Source organism: Neolamprologus multifasciatus, chromosome 9 (genome assembly GCF_963576455.1).
Source record: "Neolamprologus multifasciatus chromosome 9, fNeoMul1.2, whole genome shotgun sequence".
NCBI lineage: Eukaryota > Metazoa > Chordata > Actinopteri > Cichliformes > Cichlidae > Neolamprologus > Neolamprologus multifasciatus.
Window position 1 is genome coordinate 17873724 of NC_140447.1, and position 23345 is coordinate 17897068.

A 23345-nucleotide genomic window follows, 5' to 3' on the forward strand; every position below is an offset into this window, starting at 1 on the left:
AAAATTCATAATATCTTAGATAAATTATGACGGGGTGCCTAAAATTGATTTATTATTGTGATCGTTAGCCATATGGCACAGACTGCTTTGCTTCCCCCCAGCACCCAAAAATCGGTGATTACAGGGCTAGGTCAGTTCAACCTTTACCATTCTGCAAATGAATCTCAGTCTAGTCAGAAACAAAGGACAACAGAAATGTGAGAGTTTGGGGAGTCACAATGAGAAGTGCACAGATACAGATATAAAATATATTTCATCAAATTGCAAATAGTAGTTCACAAAATAATGTCACCTTCATTCAAGAGCCATTTTTGGCTGGAAAACCTAATCTTATTAAATTGCATAGTTACATCTCTTACTTACCTACTAGGCCTACACTTCCTTACATCCAGATTATAAAGTTAGACAATTATGCAAAATTCTAGATTTTATTTTTGACGTCATTTTGCATCTGCTGCATTTTTGCAAATATTTACAGGTTGTCAATCCTCTGATGATACACTCACAAAACTAAATTCTTCCACACTGAAGGCAAAGGATTAACAAACTAAAACACCAAAAAAAAAGGTTGTGGTGGTCAGACCGCACCCACATGCAGTTTAAACCTTCTGATTAACATTTCTGCCATCACCATTGGCTACAAAACCAGATATGATGAGGAGGAGCGGCTCATTGGCTAAAGACTTGAGCCACACTTAAGTCACTCGTTAGTCACCCATTAGCCAATGGGTGTCCGCTTTCATGACACAGATAATTCTCCATTTTGAAGCACAGGTTGACCAAATTTCATAAAATATTCATAGTTTGAATTCTGTATGACCCGAATGAGTTACTGTGCCCATAAAGCCAACAGGAAAGTGTTTACAAAGGTCAGGACAGAAAGATGTTTCCCATTGACATCTGTTGGGACCAAAAGGTTTTTAGCCATCACTATCTGGTGGTCTTTAGGTAGAATGCAGGTCAGATGTGTTTCCATTCTGGCTTTGTTTTTATGCTTTGAAATCTATATCCATGTTTTAATACTGTCTCTGGACTTACCAAGCAATCCTTTAGTTGGTAGTTACTTTTTTTCCATTGTGTAGCCAAGATGGTGAACATTGAGGGTAAGAAGTGTACAGCATCAATTTTTTGATACCCGCTTTTGTTTTTAAGCGTGAATGCACTCAAATTAGCAAGTGTAAATATGGATCAGTGAGATTTAAGACACAGCAGTTACTCTGATTTAACAAAATTGTTTTCAGGTAATGAACAGATACTGGGATATATTAGCATTCACTAGGAGTCATACTTCAAGTCACTCTGTGAATGTAGACGTTAAAATATTCACCCTACTTTTATTTTAGAATTTGTCTCAGAGGTTTTTGGTGCTTTCCAAATTATTTATATGGTTGACATACTAACACACCAATTACTGATCAATTTTCTTTCAGTTAATTAAATTATAAGTCAACTATTATTGTACCAACAGGGATATAGTTTGAGGTTTTGTTTTTTATGAACTTATGTGTGAAAGTCTGGAACCGCCCCTAATGTCTTTATTAGGGATGGGTACCGGTATCCGGTGCCATGATGGCACCGGTTCTGACATAAACGGTAGTAACCAGACCGAAAAGCAGCGCACATTTCGGTGCTTTATTTCGGTGCTTTTTTTCCTGAGCTGTGATACACTTTCTTCTTCCTTACATTTGTATTGGCGGTTGGCAAACAACTGAAAGGTGCATTAGCGCCACCAACTGGTATGGAATGATACGCTTTAGATTCTAGCCAATCATTTTACGTTCCGAGGATAGTAGGCGGGTCCAGGTACGTACGTTCTTTTAGAGCAAAGCTACAGATTAAAAATGCCCAAGGCGAAGCGGTCAAAAGTCTGGCTGTACTTCTCAGCAAAATATGCAAACTCAGCAGCCTGCAACAAGTGCTTTAAGCTGATACTGTGATACTGTCAAAGGAGGTAACACTTCAAATCTGATGAAACACCTGGCGCCGCATAGCGTTCTTTTTTAAAGCCGAGAAATGCGCCGTATTTGATAGCTTGTTGCGAGACCTCACACCGTGCACATCTACTGCTTGTGGGTTGCCTGTTATCGGACCTGGAGTTAGCAACATCCCCCAAAAACCCGAAGAGGAGAGTCCTGGCCCCTAGCCCTGCCAGTGTAGCAGAAATGATGACGGATGATGATGCAGCAGCAGCTGTTCTTCTCTGCATCAGTAGCTTAATGTTGTTCGTGTGTAATTACGTTGAGTAGGCTAACCACGTTATTACATTAATGCATGTAAGGTGAACTAGCAAACACCATCATAGCTACATGTGGCTGTCTTCTTGTTTGATGGCAGATACTCCCTTCACCCTGGCCAAAAAGGCTAAAATGACCAAAGAAAAAGTGGAAAACAGCTAAACATAAGAGGATTTTGGACAAAGTTTGTGTTTTTTCCATTGTTTAAGCACTGCTTCCAGCCAAGAGTGATACCATATATGCCCTATAGCTGCAGAAAAGGCTAACATTGTTATCTTTTTACAAAAAAACAGCTGAACATGAGACGTTTTTGGACCAATTTTGTGTTTTCCATTCTTTAAGCACCGGTTTGAGCACCGTTTAAGCACCGGCACCGTTTCAAAAGTACCGGTTTGGCACCGGTATCGGATAAAACCTAAACGATAACCATCCCTAGTCTTTATGTGTTGCTAGGAAAACGGGAAATAGGTGGAGCGACTTTTGAAATGGGAAATAAATGGAATAAATGGAAATATAGTATATTAGGTGCAGTTCTAATTTATCTTGAAAGTAGATGTGTAGGTATCTTTTTATGCTTGAATGATTCAGGTCACGATAAAGTGGCTTATTAAACAAACAAAGACCACTCCTATGAAAACGGTAAGGCACAAGGACCGAACGGAAAATGAGTGAAAAAAGCCAGAAAGTCTGGCTACATGGAAGCAAAATATGAAGCATGAAGATGATATTTGAATAACGTCCGTCTTTGTCTTTATCTTTGTGTTGAATCTTTTATGTTCTTATGAATTTGCCCTCTTGAACATCACCCCTCACACTGCACAGACAAAAGTCAAACCTCAGGAAGAAATGTCCTGTTTGTAATTATTTTTATGTGACCTGCCAACATTTACATTACCATCGCCGTGTCATAATAATTGCCTGCCCCTCCCATTTGCTCAGGGCAGTGTTGTATTAGATTGTAATCTTCAACACTGTTTCCTGACACAAACTTGATGTGTCACCGTGATTGGCATGGAGGAGATGACATGACAGAGCTGGTTTTGGGAAACTGACAGATAGTTGGCAGGTTAAGGCTCCCCTGTTGGGTGCTGCGCTGCCTCAGGACAGTCACCTGTCAACTCAGGTGAAGGCTCGTCATAGCTGATGACTGGGAGCAGCAGAGTGGATATAATGGGATGAGCAGACTGACACAGACGTAGTGAAGGACTCCCTTTGTCTGTTGGCGAAGGAGTAGACCTTGCTTCAGTCAAGTGTGCCGCCATGCTGAATTAAGAGTATGAAGAGTTTTAGCACTGTATGTGATGTGTTGGCAATTATGTTCTGAGTGCACAATCGATCCAGGTTATGCTCAGACCCGTGAGGTAGAGTGTTTATAGTCTGCTGCACATCTATTTGTTACACTAACTGAATAACACTGCAGTTATTTTGATAGATACAGCGGCAGTTTGTTTTCTGTCAGGTATTTATCATTGTATATGTTCACCTAACTTTTTATATGATAGATATAAATACAAATAACTTTTACCAATGTTGTCAAGGTGATTGTAAGTTGAAGTGCTCGGGTCTTCACGAACCATCACCTAGTGAAAAAATGGTGTGCAATTTTCTTTTTTTCTTTTCTTTTGTGTAAGAGGGCGGGGAGTGTCGACCCGATCACTGTTGCCATTTTTGTTCAAGTTCCTCAAAAGACCGTCCTGCCAAGCACAGGGGGACCATGTGTCCATCAAAGTCAGGCTGATATGAGACGTGAGGGCTGAGGCCTCCACGAGAGATGGAAGGATGGGACTGACTCATGCAGAAGCTCAGGAATCAGGATGTCACTCTCAGCACAGCACACTGCCATAGTGCATCAGCCCACACTGATCCTATGGAGAAACTTCTGGATCAAGTGCAGTATTTACCAGTGTCAGGTGCTGACAGTTACCGTTTATTCAGGAGGTATTTCAAACAGTTCTTAATTAAGACACCCCAGAGATGATTTAAAACACTGTTAAATCTGCATTTCATAGCATAGCATCAACTACAATTTCTATTAGAATCTGAGTTTAAAATACAAAATAAAATGAATAAAATGTAACTAACTTCAACTGTAAAAAATAAACATAATCATCCCATTTGTCCTTAAGAACCTTTACTGTAAAAATGATGCTCGTCAAAGAAAATTATCGCATGTAGTTTTTTGCAATTTGCATTTATAAATTGGGCAATTAATAGTAAATTCTGTATGAGCTAAACAAACTAATGAGCTAGAAAAATAGCTTTTCAGTGTAACTTAAACTTGTGTGGTGTTGATGACCTTTTGTAGCTCTTTTAAAGATAGTTTTTGATTTTTTGATGATGTGTGTTGCAGGTCTCACATTTTCCCCTCATTGACAGCACAGCATACTAAACCAGCTGGTGCTCACGTGCCCACTGTCCACCTTTTCTGTATTAGCAGCTCAAGCAGTTCTATATCTCGCTATCCGATGATATCAGTCCCAGAGGCCCTGAGTGTCCATAAGTGTGTCCTCCGAGCCGCTGTGAAGACGATCAGCGGCAGGAGCAGTGCTTAGTAATCTGGATATAATCTGTGTAACCTGCTCAGATTATCCATCTTAATGAGTAGATACAGACCTGCTTCACTGTATCCTTTGTGAAGGTGTCTACATCTAAAAAGTCATGAGTCACACTAACCCCAAGCTTTCAGGTCTAACCTTGCTTCCTCTTACTGATTGATCAGTATATCATAAATTAAGAATTAAGTCACATTAAGTCATTTAGTAACCAAGACAGTTGTACATCAGTGACCCTTTATTTGCCTGGTCAGCCTATTTTACAAATGCTCTTTAAATGGCTGTTACTCCATTACCGTTTGTGCTAGAGGCCAAATTCAAACAGTTTGGGAAAGAAGGCGACCTTTACGGGCATTTTCAGTGTGTCACAGTAGCACAAGGTATTTGTAAGGTATTGCTATGTGTACACAGACAGAAAGAATCAGCTCTGGATAGATTTTACCATGTGTGCTTCACATTACTTTGTTCCTCAACCAGTTTTGGGCTGGAGAAAAAAATCAAATGGTTCCTGAAAGATGAGAATTACATGTTTTCCTTTTACAGTCAAAATTACAGAGTAAGTCCATCAGGTCTGTGGGAAACTTGGCCGATGGAGGGTTAAGGGACTTCTCAAAAACAAATTAATTGTGGATTAATTTGTGCGACTCCTTGCTAGCTTTTTTAGCATTGTGGCCTCCAGGTAGCAAAACAATAATATATGCAGCAGGCAGAAAATACGGCAATAATCAGAGGTAATTGTGTGGTAATTATTACAGATCGCGTTGTGAAAAGTATGTTTTCATCTGTTCTCTGTCATCCCGTATTGCTGCAGGTGATTTTTCAGTCCTATTTTGGTCAGGGGCAAGCTTCAAAGAGGACACCTGCATTGTAAATATTGAGATAGGCACTTTTTCTATTGTTTGTAGGAGCTCCTGAACAAATGTAGCTAAACCCAGCCAAAGGGAATTACTGTTCTCATTAGAGTGCATAAAGGTGTGGCCATATTTTGCTATTTCCTCTGAGGGAATCAGTGTGCCGTCAGAAACCTCTTAATTAATGAGACCTCCGTGAGAGATTAAACAGGCCAGAGCAGATTTAGACCTTCAAAACAAAATAGTTTGCAGGAGACAGGTCAACAGTGGCAACAGCGGACGCCTCAAGGCTGTGCTGGGCACTTATTTGCTGTTTTATTTAGCGTGGTGTTTTCGCCCGATTGGGGGCATCTTAATTCTCTAAATGACTTTTTAAGTAGTGCCCCTGCACTGCGTGACCCTGATGAGTGACAGGCCATTCTAATCCTTTTCACCAGGGAAAACAGGCTTTGTTGCAGCCTCTGGTCAGTTTGTACAGCATTTAACACACTCGTAATTAAAAGAGTGAAACCAAAACGCTCTGTTCAGTCTGCGGCTTTGGGCTCGCGTTGGCGGACATCAGCGGGGGATCGCTGAGGTCCTGCAAACATCATAAAATCCTTTTTTTAATATTACATTGATAATAAACAGACATGAAATGATGCAGAATGATTCAAAATAAATAACTGTGTGCTATTACAGTGTTGATTGTTGCGTTAGCAGGTCAGTTTTCATCAAACAGAGCGAAATTAACAGAACTTAAGCACTCAGACACAAAATTACATGTAATGTTGGGGATTCTTGACGGTGTCCCGGCTTGCCGTTTATCCTAGTCTTTTCTAGCCAACTGGGTGAAGGATACTCTGCCTGTTTCCCCACCCAAACTCTAGGTCCCATCTGCTCACAGAAAGGCACAGCATTTGTCAAAGTAGACTGGATAATGGCTTTGGCATCCTTATTATAATCTCAGCATAATCTTCATTTGTCCACTCTTGGCACCAGGACACTTCTGGGTTTGAGAAATCGGTCAGGACTCTTAAGTGTCCTCATTTCGTTTTCATTAGCTCAAATCTAGGCATGAAAGCTCATTTAATTCCAATTTAAAACATGGTGGTTTCTGTATTATTTGGAGGCACAGAGAGCTGAAGTTGTTTTCCATCCTGCTGTGATTAGCCTGAATAAAACTCCCCAAATTAAAGCGGTCATAGAAATAAACTCTCATCAATCTGTGAGTCTGATTTTGACCTGATCGAGGCTTCTTCCTGACACATTTCAGGCATCTACTGTAACGTCACGATTGAGGCATTCCACTTACCACTTTACCACTACAGCTACAATTAGAGTGCAGCAGTCATCAAGCCGCTTGGATAGTATTCACGCTATCAGGGAGTAATTAACAGCAGAAAAAGCAATAGAATACAAGCTAAAAACAGCTAAAACTGACTTTATTTTCAACTTCATGCTTGTAAAGACAACAGAGGGACAAACTTCATATTATGTCTCGCTATTCTCCATTAAGGTTGTGGCTCTCAGTTGACTACTGCTCCCCCTGTATGTGGGTCACATACACTGTTTCCAGCTGCGTAGCCCAGTCAGCTGTGCCTTTTGCCATGCCCGCCAACATCTGCTCCACAAAAACAATATCCAGCTTTTAGCACTCAAATGGAGGTTACACCATATGCCAGCAAGCCACTTAGGTTCTGCCAGGGGAGCTGGGGCCTGGCCGCAATCGTCGAGGTAACAATGAAGGAGAGCGGTGCTGGAATATGAAGGAGAGCTCATTTTCCTCTTTTTTATTTTTATTTTTTTGCTTTATCCCAAGTCGTCATTTTGGTTTCTTTACTCAGTCTTTTGTTTTAATTGGATTTTTTTCCTTTTGTTTTATTTTTGAATTATCTATCCTTTTCCTTTTGCATTGTTTCCTCTTCAGCTGCTCACTCAGACCCTCAGTGTGTGCCAGTGTGCATCTGCTCAAGGTGCTTTGGCAACATCACCTTCTGAATATTAATGCATCACCTAAAAACTGTTTGCCTGCAAGGTCTGCCACAAGGTCTGTTGCGGTGTGTGTCTACACTCTAATACCTGAGAATCATTTGTTGTAACACTGGTGCACTTTTGCCAAGGGGGGTTATTTTTTAAAAACGAGTCCAAGCTACTTGCAACAGCTTGACTTCTCCTTTAAGAAAACTTGAAGTCCGGTTGCATGAAAATAAATTTAGCCATTTAAGGCCAATTAGGAGTGCAGATCTGTATAGTATAGGCTGAAGTGCTGCTCGCTATGCTGAGAGGTGATAATGGATTTTTAATTAAATGTGGGAACCAAAGGTCCCAAAATGGAGCTTGCAGCTAACCAAGCAGTAGCCATTTGGTGACTGTACAGACAAGGTCCATTATTGTCTCTGAAGCCTTGAGTCTCTTTTACTTTCTGTGGTCTAGCCAGGGTGCAATCCTTCAGGACTTCCACCACTGCTCCTTTTGTGAGGAGGAGAAGTATGGAGTAAAGAAATAATCAGAAAAAATTAAAGAACTTCAGTTGTTTTTCTTTGCTTAACAAACAAATCAGCAATCTTTTATCACGCACGCCTACGCTTTATAGTACCGTGCCAGCGATTACCTTATTCATCTCTTGCAAGCTCTTGTCCTTGCTCAGTCTTTGGGGATGGGTGGGAGAGTAGGGGAAGACAGACAGAGCCACGTGCTCAGGGGGTGGATCCACTGAGTCGCTCTGGGACGGCGGGTCGGGGCTGCCTTCTGCAGGTCACGGTTTCACTTGTGGGTATTAATTTGGGAGGGACAAGCACACAACAGCTGTGTGTGTGTGTGTGTGTGTGTGTGTGTGTGTGTGTGTGTGTGTGTGTGTGTGTGTGATGGCCATGGTGAGAGCTGTTGGAGGAAATGGTGAGAGGTGAGAAATCACCTTGACAGGGGCTGTACTGTATATCATACTTAGAGCCGATGCCACTCATGAATGCTGATTAGAGTCTACTGGGAGTTTAATTACTTTCTGCTTAAATGCTGAAGAGCAGTTTGTACAGGCTTGGAAAAAAAGATGGAAAATGTATCCGTTTTTGGCCACTAAACAACTTTGAGTATCATCAAGTTACCAGCTGGTTGAGCTTAAAATAACAACACCACCAGTCAGAATCTAACCAAAGGGCTACGCTGGCAAATAAGATATATTTTTCCTGTTGAAAGATACTTTTTTTTTGTTTGCAGCATAGCAACATACTGTGAGTTATTTTTCAGGTTGTTTATGCCCACCTCTAGCTTGTATTTATTCAATCTGATTGCTATTTTTTGTCCAAATTCACACGTTTTTATCACGTCTATTTGATCGGCTCACATCCGTCTGAGAGTCACTGCTTGTGTCGTGGAAATGCCAGCGCTTTTGGCAACGGCAGCAGATTTCTGTCAGCGTCTATCTTTGAACACCTCCCACATCATGTTCTGAGGAAGTGATTCCTGTCTGGTGCCAAAGGGGTGCAGTCCAACAACAAATGGCACTGGATGTGGTGGTGATGGGGGGGATGAGAATGGGGTGGGGAGGACTCCGCTCATCCACCTTCTTCTGCAGGCTCTTTACCAGCAATAAAATTAATCTTGAAATCATCTTTGCTTTAAAGAGTGTAATGACTCGGAGCAGCGCTGATGAGTAGCTGTGCCGCTGTATGGACTGTATGCACTTCCTTGGACAGTCAGAGGAGGGCAGTGCTTAAGTGGAAACGAAGCTGTCAGGGTGCAATCGGCTTCCTGTGTATGAAGTGTGTGTAAATGTGTTTATGCAAAGGTGTATCTGTGTTTGTATCATAGTGTGTGGCTCTCTCACAGCTCAGTGAGAGTCTGTGGTTTGCTGTTATCTGCAGCTTGTAGCATTCTGCTGGGTGTCTCTATTGTGCTATACGTTACAGTAAGTAACACAGACAAACTAGCACAGAAATTATGCTAATGAAGACAATGATTATGTTAATTTGCCTCTACCAGTCCAGTGCAATGATGCTGAGCCTGCATGATTATTAATAGGATCACAACATGTTAGATCACAAAGCGGTTAAGTTATGCTTCCGGTTCTCGGGTCACTTTTCTTTGACACCAAAATTCACCATTTTATCACTTCATAAAACAATGCTAATATTTTAGCGTGTCTATTTCTTAAAATATAGCAAATTTTACATTTAAATTACTTTAACATGATGTTTTTGTAGGTTAGCGGCTCTTATCTCTGCTCCAGCTGTGACTTCTCAAACAGACAACTTCTGTAAAGGCCATCGCATGACTACCTCAAGAACGAGAGTGATACCTCGACAAATGTGTTCAGTCAGCAACCACGAACGGGCATCACGGGGACACGTCAAAGAACTGTGATCCTGATCAGTGTGAAAAGTGTAGACGAGGATGTAATATTGAACGTCCAGATGGTTTCGAGGCAGAGACAGACGTGCTGTGGCTTGGCATTATCTTTAATTCATATCTGCTCAGCCGTTCTCCCTGCGTTGTTAGGCACTGGGAGATGTGAAACTAATTTTATACAGAGGACCAAACAAAGTAAGTTTAGTCAGTGTCACTTTGGCTGGCGCTTCAGCTAATTTGTGTAAACAGTGTTGTGTATGATATAGTTCAACATGGTGAATGCTTTCTCTCGCAATTGGAAATGACTTTTTTGGGGTGTCTTGCCAACAGATTGATGATGATGCTCAGAAGCCCCACTATGGTTCACGCCTCAGTGCTTTAAAGCAATTGTTAAGCTCTCTTTAATGACATGACATACACCATTATTGTGGTTGTCTCAGTCTCATATACTTGTTTATGTATTGTCTAAAGTTGTGAAATGTCAAATATTACACATGCTATCCTTGCCTGTTTGAATTTCATTCTTTAAGGGTTGAAATTCATATGAACTCCATATTGCATACTTTAAATAAAGGCTTTTAGAACAGACAAACAAAGCTTTATATACCCAGGACTGAGCTGGGCTGAAAGGTAAGGGTCTACTTCTCTCTTTTCTTGGGCCATTTTTAATCTAAATGAGTTTAAAAGTGAGGAGGTGGTGAAAGACTCAGAGCTTGGTCACACTCTTCAGCTATCAATGCTGTGCAGATGTGCTTGCATGTGTCGTTGTGACTGACAGAAGATGAGAAAGTCCTGATAAGGGAACAGCACGGGTCCCTCGCAAGAAAGCATGAATGCATTGCAGGTATGAAAAAAGTACCTAATTGACCTAATGAGGGGGAGTATTCTTTATTAAGCTAATTTTCAGTGGGGGGAACGATTTCAGTGTCAGTATTGATCAGATGTTGAGATGATGAACTTTCTCTCCTCGGAGGATAGCTAGCTTCTAACATTCAATGCATCTGCTCTTCAGAAGCAACTGACAAATGTATGTTAATGTGTTGGCAGGATTCAAAAAGTGAAATGAGGCAGCCCATCTTTTCAGATCAGTCATGTGTCACAAAGCCAGAGCCTCAGCTCTTTCCTCTCTCCTCCATGGGGCCGGGATGACCTCAATAATTAAGGGACAATTTTAAAATGCATTTCTAATTTTCTACCAGACTGAAAAGCTTTATCACGGAATAGCTGACAAAAACCCTCCCCTTGAATGGGGGTGACTCCTGGGCTTCCACTAAACTGGTCATGAATGCACAAACCATCTGTTTTTCTGGCCGTTTGTCAGTGTGAGCGTGGCGGAGGCAGCTGTCGGAGTGGCCCCGGTTTGAATGATGGAGCACACAACCTTTGTTTCACTCTGCAATGGCTTTGTGAGGTCTGGCTCGTCCTGCTCACGATGCCCTGCAATGAAACCAGGCGGGAGACGGTTTCTGTGTTTTGCCCCACCAGTCGCCACCAAGTTGGCAGAAAGACAGAGTCAGAGCAAGAGAGACAGACTTGGAGAGAGCTTGAGGAAATTAAATGAACGAAGAGAATGAATGAAGGGGAAAGAAAAACGAGGGATTGGACAGAAGGGATGTGGTCAGAGAGTTAAAGAGAAGGGAAGGTGTATGGCCGGTGAGTGCATTGTGTTGGTGAATGAGGATCTGGGGCATTGTGTGCCGGCCAATCTGTAGCTCAGTGGGTGAGGTTGTCAAGAGCCAGAGCCAGGGATTAGGGCCAGAGGGCCAGGAGAGTGAGGTGAGAATGTGAGAGCAGCCAGCAGGGTTGGGGGGTACTGCAGGAGAGTGGAAGCATGAAAATATCGCATGGTGGTAAAGAGGGGAAACATTGTTAGGAGCATCAAAATGTTGATTTGTTTTAGTTTTGTGCACTGCTTGAGTGATCTGCTTAACTCTAAGAGTTTCAAATGTACGTTGGTAATTAAAAGCAACACAATTTTGTCTTTAATTTCCATTTTACTTGCATGAAAAAGGTGTTGCTGGTGTTGGTGGGAGTCCATGGTTGGCAGCCAGGAGTGCAGAAGGAAAATTCCTGTTAATTTGAGGCTCATGGATGCTCAAGGTTTCTGCCAGGGTATTGCAAGCTTGTAAGCACGCTGTGCACAAGTTGACCAGTGCCAGGCCAAAAGACCTATAACTGTTAACTTAGCTAATGTTTCTTATTACCCTGCTGTTCCCATTAACTGTTTTACACACATGTTATACGCCACAACTTTTCTGGTCAGAACAGTTGCACTTGCACTGTGCTTTTTTGACATACCAAATGTGGATATAATCATGAATTCTCTAAAAAAAAAAAAAACAGTTGAAACAGCCATAACATAACTCCTGTGATTCTGTGGTCGGTCTTATTGTTTGCGGCTGTCCTAAACCTGCCGCTTCTCCCACTTTGCAATCATAGTGAAACACAGAAATAAAGAGATCATTGTTCGTTACTTGGCTTGGACTAAGAAGATTGGCTGGGACTTCATGAATACATTTTGGTAAAAAAAAAAAAAAATGCAACAATTTCATGCGTTTGGAGCAAAAGCAGGTTCATTCAAAACTAGATATTTCTGCTTATTTTGGGTTTTTAATAACACTGATTTTATTGCTCTGCATTTATATTTAATATGTAGGTTTCCAGAGTGATGATGCAGTGATGATCTTACTGAGAAATCGAATAGGATGATAAGAAACAGAAAGGAAGGATTGTTGTTAGGTTGTTATGATTTTTTACGCTGATACGAAAAAGATTGGTACCAGCTAAGCCCATCAAATTCAAATTTTATTCATATCATGTAAAATGTGTATTCTGCAATTTATTTTTCTGTTTTGTTACTTAGTATTCCCCTGGACAATTTCCTGTCCTCTTTCCTGGTACGATTTAACTTTTATTTGAAATTCATAATGACTGTTGTCCCCCGTGTGGGTGACGCTGACCATCATGACCTAATTGCATACGTTGTTGTCCTGGCTGAAGCACTTGACCGGAACAGAGAGGCTGCGAGTCCACACGTGTGGGGGTGTAAAAATAAGTTCTCTGTGTGTGTGTGTATGTGTGTGAGTGAGATGTACACCGTTGTTGTGTTCATCAATCTGGCATTCACACAACGCTCACTTTGAATGATAATGTTCCTCATAGCTGTTTAGTGCATTCTCCATACAGTCTTGCTCTTTATTGACCTGAGTGACTCGGAAAATTCAAGAGACAAACGCACAGACGACAGCCCACGGTGACGCCCGCTGTAGGTAGCAATGGCCTAAGTCTTTGTGTTGTAATTTTGTGTATGCCTGCATGAAGTTTGGACTTCTTTGTGAAAGACATGTTAGACATGATCTAATGAGATCCGACCTAGTAATATTGCCATTCCAGCTTTTGTGGAAAAGTGCGCTCATTCAAACATGAAGTCGACGCATTTAGATGTCGTCAGAATAATGGAAAGTGCATATCTGAGGGTCTTTATGTAACCCGACATTAAACCAACATATGCAGGCAATATAATGCCATTACTAAAAAGGTCTTGTTTAGAGATGGAAGCTGACATTATTTATGATATTCTAGCAAACTCGTGAAACTTCTGGATGATGTTGATGGCAGAGTTAATGACAGTTGCCTTAAGGCACCAAAGAAAAAAATTTTCCCCGGCTCTTCCCGTGTGTGGGTTGACAGATGAATAAATGAGGGCCTGATAGGGTCTGTTCTTTCTGTCACAATACAAAGCTTATTTCACATGACTTACTGCTTGGTCACAGGCTTATTGTGTTTGGATGCTTTGAAAATCTTTTCTCTTCTTGCAGTAATGAAGTTCCTTGTGTTATAATGCAGTCTGTTGTTCTTTGTAGCACTCGCTAAGCTTGTTAACAGCTATGAATAACTTTAAAGGTCTTAGTGTGACAATTGTCATGATTAAAAATAGTTTTCTGCACTTTTAGGCTGTATATTACATTTCAGTTTCTTGTGTGTTTAGTAATATAAAGAGTAGCATTCATTTTTTGTTGTTTTTTTCCTGACATTTTATTGCATCTCATTCATTTGTAATGGCCCAGCGATGCCGGCTGTGGGCTGGTAGAGCTTATGGTGGAAAAGCAGAGTTTAGCAGAAAGCAGTTGTGTTCTCTCACACGGCAGTCTGAGCATGGCGTTTTTCTGTAGCCCCAGGGCAGGCAGGCACCCAGCGCTAGCACTGCCTGTGTCCAGCCCCTCCCCATCTGTGTGTCACGAGTCAGATCTTGTTAGAGATGATGGTTCTCTGATGTGGACAAATTGTCACTAAGGGGGGACCTGGAGACTGAGAGACACAGCTTTGGGTATTTTGAGGGGAGAAAGTGTAGAGAAATGTGTGTGCAGAGCAGGACCTGAAACAGCAGAAGGGCAGTTCTGCTGCTTTGTCCCCGCCGTGAGGTGTAGAGTATCTCTGGGGTTTCATCCAGCTCCTCTGTTGTCTCGTGTTTAGCTGAACATTAGTCTGGATGCTCATAGCAGCCAGGAGATCTCAGTAGGTATTTAGCTGCATTTAGTTCAGACAGCAGCAGAGAAACAATAAGCAAATCCCATAAGTCCACGGCGCCACACCGACAAGCCTCTCCTTTGCCGAGGTGTTGATAGGCGTGCCAGTCGTTGCGTTTAATGGGGCACTCGGGGAGACAAAGTAACCCCCGGTTCTCTTTCAAAATGCATGCATCAGGTGCAGTTTCTCATTTCAGATCTGCGGCAACCTCCAATAGACTGCCAGCCACTCATTCATGATCTCACACTTTTGTCTCTTAACCTCCTAGGCTCACAATAAGCAGTGCAGTGACAGAGTGGCCCCTCTTTTAATGGTTAACGGGCCAAGAGAGGCCAAGCATCAACACCGGGCTTTGAGAGGAGGCTGGAGAAGCATATGGAGCTCTAAATAAAATTCAGATCAAGCACAATGATAGCGGAGTTCTGCTTTGTGTGTGGACGGCTGGGTGAAAAAAGGGGGCGGAGTGGAAAGTTGGATTCCCATAATAAGATCGTGAAGCATGAGGAAATGAATGTATGGCTCTGTAATGTGGCACGCTATTGATTCTAGAGGAAAATTGCAGCGGCAGTATTATTGTGGGGGGACATACTCTTCAAACTCTGCCCTTTATTACTCCTCAACGGCTGGCTGCAGTGAAGCCTCATCATCCGCCCAGAGTTCTGCTCCTAATCAATGACGCTGACAGATGACAGATTTTCCAAGCTTGCAGTCTTTGTCAGAGGCTGATGATCTGAAAAAGGCTTGGGTGGTAGGGCAATGAATAAGATGTTTAAAGCTCATAAATAAGCCCTCCAAAAGCTGCACTGCTGTGTGTATGTGTGCATGTCTGTTGCAGAAGAAGGGTTGTAGGGGGATATTTTTCTTTTTTTTCTCCTCCCTCTTTTTTCACACTTGCAGAATCTGCGGCCTTTGAAGGACTTGTGAAGCCGAAGGCATCCCGTTGCTCAATCAAACAGATTAAGTCAGTCAGACAAGCAGCGATCTGTCCTATTCAATAAAGTTACTTTTGTCATGCTGGATCTCAGAGGGCCTCATATATGCATAACACTGGGCTTGGACATGTAACCGTTTTATCACAGTGTGAGCGGGCTTTGACTGGATTTTAGTTTGCTGTTTTTCTCTCCTTACTCTTACGCCATCAACATAAAAGACAATATTATTTATGGCAAACGCTATTTAATTGGTTTTTTTCCCAATATTTTAACATTAACTTAAACGAATAATAAGATTAGAGTTAAAAAACCTTGTGATGTTCCTTAATCCCCTGATCTGTGAAAAGTTGAATAAGTAGTCTAAAGCATGGGGCAACCCAGTAATGAGGACATCTGTTTTCATATGGTCCTTGACACGTAGCACCAGAAATTTGATGTCATCCTGTCCAAACTGGTACATGGCTGGCAGACAGCATGGCATCCTGTGATTGGTTCTGACAAGCCAGTGACAGCTCTGGAGGTGAGGAGGGTGCATGACAAAGGGCAAGCAGAGGATGAGGGGAAACGGCGTCAGGCTATAGGTCTGTTTGTCTGTACATCTGCCTGTCTTTTCTGGATTCAATAACCCACCCCCTCTCTCTCAACCATCATCACCCCCTCCTTTATAGCATGCTGCCATCAACACTCAACCTCCACCCATGTTTATCAAACCAGTGACACTTCCTTATCTGTAACAGCTGTTCTGCAGAAATATATTGCAAAAACATGTATCTTTATGTATAATATCTAAAATATTGCTTCTATTTAAAAGTCATGGTTCCTCAACCTTCACTCATTTATATAGATTTTATTTCAAACCCCAAGGAGACCAGAAGCGATGTTCTTTTATCAATTGCTAAATAGGCCAACCACAGTGGTTTGTGGCTGGTATTATTATTTTAAAGATGGCCACCTGTCATTATGAAAATCAGCTGCTATGCTTTTGTACACAGCTGAGCACTGTGAGAGCCAACAAAGCCTCCTCGACGCCGAGAGTACAACATGTTTTTGGCAGCGAAATTCTCCTTGTCATTTTTTTTCTGCCTCAGACATAAAAGAGAAGGGAATCTCTGTTTTATACACGGGACACTTATTAGGGCTCCTAATGAAAAAGGTTCCCATTTAACACACTGACATGTTATAGCAGCCTGTGATGACTACATCAGGAGTTTGTCTGCTGGGCTCACAAAGCAAATTAGATGGCTGTTTTCTCCTCATGTGGCCAGTCTCCAGTGTGACCTTGCATTAGTGCATATGCTCGCAGCAGGGTCACTGGTTTAGGGCATGATCTGTCAGCCTTTGTTTATGAAACGCAGACAGCACAAGCCTGTAAGATAACATATTTCATGCAATTAGTGGTCTGCTGTACAGCATTTCCCTACAGAGTATCAGTAAACAACATATATTATGGCACTTATATTCCATATACATGTTTACATGGAGCAAAATGATTATGTTGTCTTTTTTCAATTAACTGCAGAATTAACGTACAAAATGAAAAAATCTAGTTTATTTTGATGATATGTTGCTTAATTTGCATTTTAACAGAGAAAGATTAGCAAATTCTACAATTTGACAAACTGGAAACAGCAAATGTTCAATTGTTCAACTGTGGATAAATTTCTGTTGGATGAAAACAGTTTAAATGCAGGAAGAATAAGTGTTGCCTGAGAACGCTTCTGATAAAGATGTGTTCAGGTTAGATCAGCTTGGTGTTCGCATGATTGAGATGGCTTCGATATGATAGAGATAGGTTGACAGAGTCTGTCAGTGCAGAGTTGGCAGCAGCTCTGACAACAGGCGCCCTCTGACAGTCGCTCTATAAGGCTTGGTAACCAGCCTTTTTCCTGGGAGGTGTTCACTGTCACTGTGCATTGTGGGTGCCTGGCAGCAGTATTTCTCGAGGCTGTCAATCTCCACAGACACTAACCTGCCATGTTAGATTTGACCTCCACTGGGGAGATTACTGTCTCCAAGCTTTAGAGGCATCCTTCATTTTTCTCTGCTCTGTAGGGATACCTGGGAGAGATGAGACGGGAATGCACGCAAGATAATGTAATGCTTAAATGTGACAAGAATATTCTCATTGCTAAAACCATTACAGCTACTTTTTTTTTTACAGTGAACATTTTAACTACTGCCCTTTCTGTATTTTAGAAAATGGATCTGGGAATTGATTTCTGTGATATGCAGCATTACGGGAATGTTAAGTTGCGTAGTAGCACTGCATATCCGTGTTTTTGTGGAGTAGAAATGAGTTTTGGATAAGGACACTGGCTGTGACTTTGATGCGATATGTGTGTGGGAGGCCTCAGAAATGCCTGCTAATTAATGGCGTTACATTATTACTCTCAGCACAACTAGTACAGCAACTAGACAGAATGAGCTATCACTAGGTATATTTTGGGATGTGATAAGTTTTGTTCAATATTCTGCCGTGAAAGAAACAAAATACTTTACTGTTGACTCATTTGGCTCACGATGAATAGATTAATGCTAATGCTCGACTCCTTGAAGTGATTATACTACTCTAAAGCTATTAATCAGACAAACTTTTGTCATAGTCTCTTAAAAATGTTATATATCCACTACAGCAGCTTTGAGTGATACAACAATTTTCTGCCTTTTTAGGAAATAAGAAACTGAAACGTGGTCCTTAGACTGTACATAAAAGATGGAAGTTGCCACCATGTAATGAACGTATGAGGAATTTAACATAATTACCTCAAGTTATAAATTTTGGTTGTCCCATCTTAATCTTTTGAAACTAGGTGTGACCATATTTAAAGGGTTGGTCGGTTAATTCTAGAGGTAGCTATCTTGGTTATCAAGGTTCATACGTTCTTCATTGTGTTGCTAAGTGGGATGCTTTTGGCTAATGAGGCTTAAAACAAAACATTTCTTCATGTTTCAGACCTGAAGCTGTCCATTTTTTATGTACAGTCTGTTGGTGCCCTACAATGTCGAGAACAAACCCGAGTCCTCCCTTAGTTACGCTGAATAGTTTTGGACTTCTGGGGGCTGCCCATGATGCACTGGGAAGTGTTTCTTCCTTCACACACATCTTTTCACTCTATCTGTTTATGCACCACTGTGCACTAAGTCATTCATAATTATGAATTTCTGACTCTCTTCCCCAGCGTGGCTTTTGTCCTCTCTCCCTTCCCTCAACTCTTAACTGGTCACGGCAGATGGCCGCCCCTTCGTGAGCCGGTTGGAGATTTCTTCTGTTGGAGATTTCTTCCTGTTAAAAGAGAGTTTTTCCCTCCTGCTTTTGCCAGATTTTTGATAACAGTGGATAGTCTGATTGTTGATGTTTTCTCTGTATTTTTGTAGAGTCTTTATCTTAAATAATAATATAATAACATAAAGTGCTTTGAGGTGCCCGTTGTTGTGATTTGGCACTATGCAGTATAAATACTCAAGCTTTATTGTCATAAAGCTTGAGTACCACAGGTGTTGTTGAACTGATCATCTGGCTCCCTGCTGGCTTGTAGCACATAACTGGCATAAAATAATTCAAGAAATCTTCTCTCAAATACATCTTAGATTAAAAGGATCAGATGCATCTAATTCTGAGTGCTAACTAAGATTGCCAGGAGTTGCTGACTGTTTGCGATAGTAACTTTATTTTATATGTAAAAAAAGTCTTTCTGGGATAGTACGCATGAGATGATCCAACAATGTCAAGAATGATGTGTATCAAAATCATCAAAATTTCACAACGCAGTGGATTTTTTAAGCTAGTTTAAGCTAACTGGCTGTAGTCTTATATTCACTTTTCTCTTCAGGCTAAGAAATCACTCATTGTTTTGTTTTTTGTTTTTTACATTCAGTCTAACTTTTCAGCTCCTATCTGTCTGCTGAAGATGTGTAATGTTTGATACTGTGCACAAGTCTGCAGTAAATGCAGACTTGCATAATCAGCTGCTGAGAAGGAAGTGACTCTGTTCTGTCCAGTGGTGACTCTGTCAGCAGTGTACCTCCTCACGCCGGTGTCTGTCTATAATTACATTTGAGTATGATGAGCTGTATGTACTACAGGATGTTGATGGAGTTTCTGTGTTCAGTAATGGCCTTTAACTTGAATTATTTGTATTAGGTTGAAGCTTTTACATAGACACCGGTTTCTTTTTTTCTTTTCCCAAACTTATTTTAACTTTGTAGTAAAATTTGATAATGTACCTTAATGTTGGAAATATCGAAATTTCCAATAACCTTTTTTAAGAAGGTTCAGCTATGCTATCAGAAGCTAGTTCAGCACATAACGATGTTGTTTGAGATGGGCCATCACACATAAATTTACTGCTTTCTCCATTCTTATCGTAAATTGACTGGTGCACTGAGAACGAGTGGTTATACAGTCACATAAAACCCCCAGTTATGACCTGTGTTCTGTTTAGCCCTTGATAGAAACGTGCTGTTGCTTCCTGGTGTATTTCTGACCATGAAAATTATAATATGGAACAAAGATTAGAATAAAATTATCGTGGCCGGAAGGCATTTAACCGCCTTGTTGAGGCACGCTGTACGGGGTTAGAGGAGGGGGGAAAAAAACCCTGGTCCCCAAGAATAATGATAATACATTAGGCTGTGAGCGTGCTGGTATTATTGCTGTACATTATGTATGTTCCATTTATACTACCTCACACAGCCCAACCACTGCTGACGGATAGGTCATTACTTCCCGCACCGGTGAACACTTATCAGGCCCCACTGCTGTTTATGGCCAGAATGAAGAGCACTTGTCAGTCAAGGTCACTGCTTTGTGTGTCCTCTTTAATAGTTCCTTCTTCACAGTTGTTGAACTTTGTATTCTAGCTCAGGCCCCCCCTCTAAGTGGTGAGGGAGATGGGGCAGCTTTATATTCAGGTAGATTCAAGCTTTTATGTTGTGTAGAGGAGCAGCCCTGCTGGAGATGCTTTAGCGGTCTGAGCAGGATTAAATGTTTCTAAAAATGTGAATGTAATCTGAAGACAACAGGAAGCTCAAAGAGATCTGTGTTTCAGTAAAAGCAAGCTAGCAAGCTGCTCTTCCATGTTTGTTTTTTGTGTCTGCCCGTGTGTGCATGAAAAACGAGAGTGTATGATAAGTTCGGGTGACAGGATCCTAAGAGCCCGCTCTAACTGGAGGGCCAATGCTAATGCATGGCTGGTTGCGTTACACCAGCTAGTGCAGAAATCAGAAGTGGCCCACAGTGCAGTGCAGGCTTTGGCCCTGGGACAAAACCAGATTTTGGTTGCCTTGGTTTTCTTTTAGCCTCAAGTCTCAATATTTGTCATCTCTGCACAAGTTGTATCTCTGTATCTTGTAGCACTGTAGGCCTATAGAGGCGAAGACACTCACTTGTTTATTCAGCTTTCTTAGGTAAAAAGGCTTGCCCCATGGTAATTGTCAATGTTATTTTGTGTTTAGCTCTGATCTCTTTTTTTTGTCTGCACTTGTTTTCTGCTCCACAAAAACGACCCCTTCGAATAAAATAATGAAAAAAATCTGTTGTAAATTGTAATCTACACTTTCAAATTTGAGTCAGATTGATATTTTTACCAGTATTGGCTACATCCCAAAAAAAAGAAAAGGGAAAAAAACGCAAGTGATGAAACAGAATTTCCTGAAAAGATCTAAGACGAAATCACAGGTGTTACCACAGTGTTGCACCATGCAGGCAGCACTGCCACCAGCAGACTTGCAGTGTCAGATGAAGTCCACACGGATGCAGCTTTTTAACATAAAGAAACTCGATCTGTGGAAACCGACTTTTTTGTCTCCCTTCACCCTGTGTCAGGACCTCATTTTCACTCCGCTGTCATACTTCCAAACAAGGAGATTTTTGACAAGGTGCTTTTCATTGTCATCGTTTTCCCTGTAAGTCACCCAGCATAATTTACGGTGCTCACCTTCCCAGCCTGTTTCCCCCCCTACAAGAAAGCCCCTCAACAGTCCCACTCCGAGCTGTAAAAATGAACAGTTCCTGTTTCTCTGCTTTGATGCAATGCTGACAGGAGTCACTTTGATATACTTGGGAGTATGAAATTTAGATCTGTCCGTTTTTTTTTTTTTTTTTTTCCTTCCCGAGGCTTCATCTTTGCAGACATTGGGAGCTGTCATTTTGCAACACCCTGTGATGTGGGTGACACTCAGCTGCTTTGACAGGTGCTGGACAGCAGACACACTCGTAGACGAGCTGGCAATATTTCTTCAGGTAAAGTGCTGAAATGTGTAAACGAATTATTGATAAATTTATCTCTGCACATTTTTTAAGAAAGTTACCCTTCTGTTCAGTAAAAAAATCAGCATTTCATTAAATATCACTAGTTTAGACTGGTTTATTCATATTTAACAACTAAAAATTCAAGACAATTTAATAACCAGCTTTACTCATTTTACATTCAAAGAAGCATCTATAAAATCCTTCTTTGGACATTCATGAAGATATTAAAATTTTCCAACAGTCTTAATCTAATGCATGCAAAAAAAATAAGCATTGTGTCCAAGATCTTAAAACTGCCTAGCTATATTACACTTTAAATGCAATCCTTATTTGCACCTAATTTAATATTCATCCCTCAATAAATGAGTCATTGAGCTGATCTGTATAAGAATACAAACTGAGTAATCTTACCTTATTAGCATATTTTTTTATGTGTCATAAAAATGGAAGACTTTTCTAACTTTACATTAGACACACTAGCTAGGTGAGACGGATGGTTTCGTTGCAGTGCTATGGTTAGATTTCGGCTGCATGGTGCACTGTGGGAGCCCACAGGGTGTGTGTTCACAGCGTTTCCTGGATTAGACACCTTGGTATGGCCTGTGGAGAGATGTTCATAGTCTGCTGTTCACACAGTCTGCCTGCTACAGCTGAGCTGCCCTTTGCCAACAGGCCTGGAGACAGGACGAACACATTTAGATTCGCATGTCGCAGTTCTCTGTTGTCATTGTTTTTCACTCTTTGCTGTTGTAGGTGAGGGTAATTCGAGGCTGAATGATGTAGACCAAAAAAAAGTGTTTCAGAAGTTTTGTTTGTGTGTCCCCTCAGGTGCACCTCTATTCACTTGGTAGCATTTTACAGACTTACATGCAGATTTAAAATATCTGATTAGAGCGCTGGTAGACTGCCTACTGGATAGCTTGGCAGTTTTGTGCCTAATAGCACGGTTCACAGCTTACCAGGCCTATTGTTTCACCACACACACGCACGCACACACAAACATGTTGACATGCTCATCTGTCACTAGGAAAACCGCCACAGGCTGTGGCCTTGGCACAAAGACATTCTCCGAGCTGAGTGAAGACGCTCAGAGCCAAGATGCACCCAGTCAAAATGTTAAGAATTTCACATGCCAGAATCGACAAGCACAAGCGTTGATTTGAGGAGAAATGATGTTGAAGCAGCACTGTTGATACACATGACAAAGATGCTTTACGGGTTTTTGACAGCTTTAAAAACTCCCTGCTTGGTTGTGTTGTTAGTGCTTTGAAAATATAAAGAAATAAACAAATTACTAAAAATTATTTAGCATGTGTGTGTGTATATATATATATATATATATATATGGATATATACATACACATATATATATGTATATATATACATATATATATGTAGTGTATGTATGTATGTATATGTATATGTATACATATATGTGTGTATATATAGGGATATTTAAAAGCTATTATTTTCCTGACAGTTCAGTGTCAAACATAAAAATGTTCCCTGTGTCTAAAATTAAATCTACCAAAAGAGCTGCAGCAGGCCAAAGCTAATGAGACGTCATGTGTGCAGGGTGTGGTTAAGAAGGGTCGTTTACTTCTGTGTAGGAGCTTTAAGTAGACATTATTATCATTATTTTGCATCTGTATTCGTTCAAGAAACAGCTGTTG

At 41.1% G+C, this 23345-nt stretch overlaps 1 long non-coding RNA gene across 1 annotated transcript in view; it reads left to right on the forward strand.

The window, feature by feature from the left end:
- The window catches only part of LOC146511371 (uncharacterized), a 115630-nt gene that overhangs the window by 12826 nt on the left and 79459 nt on the right, over nt 1-23345 (forward strand). The window contains exon 3 of the long non-coding RNA XR_014876245.1: nt 21538-21663. This is a non-coding gene — a long non-coding RNA (uncharacterized LOC146511371). The remainder of the gene's footprint in view (nt 1-21537; nt 21664-23345) is intronic.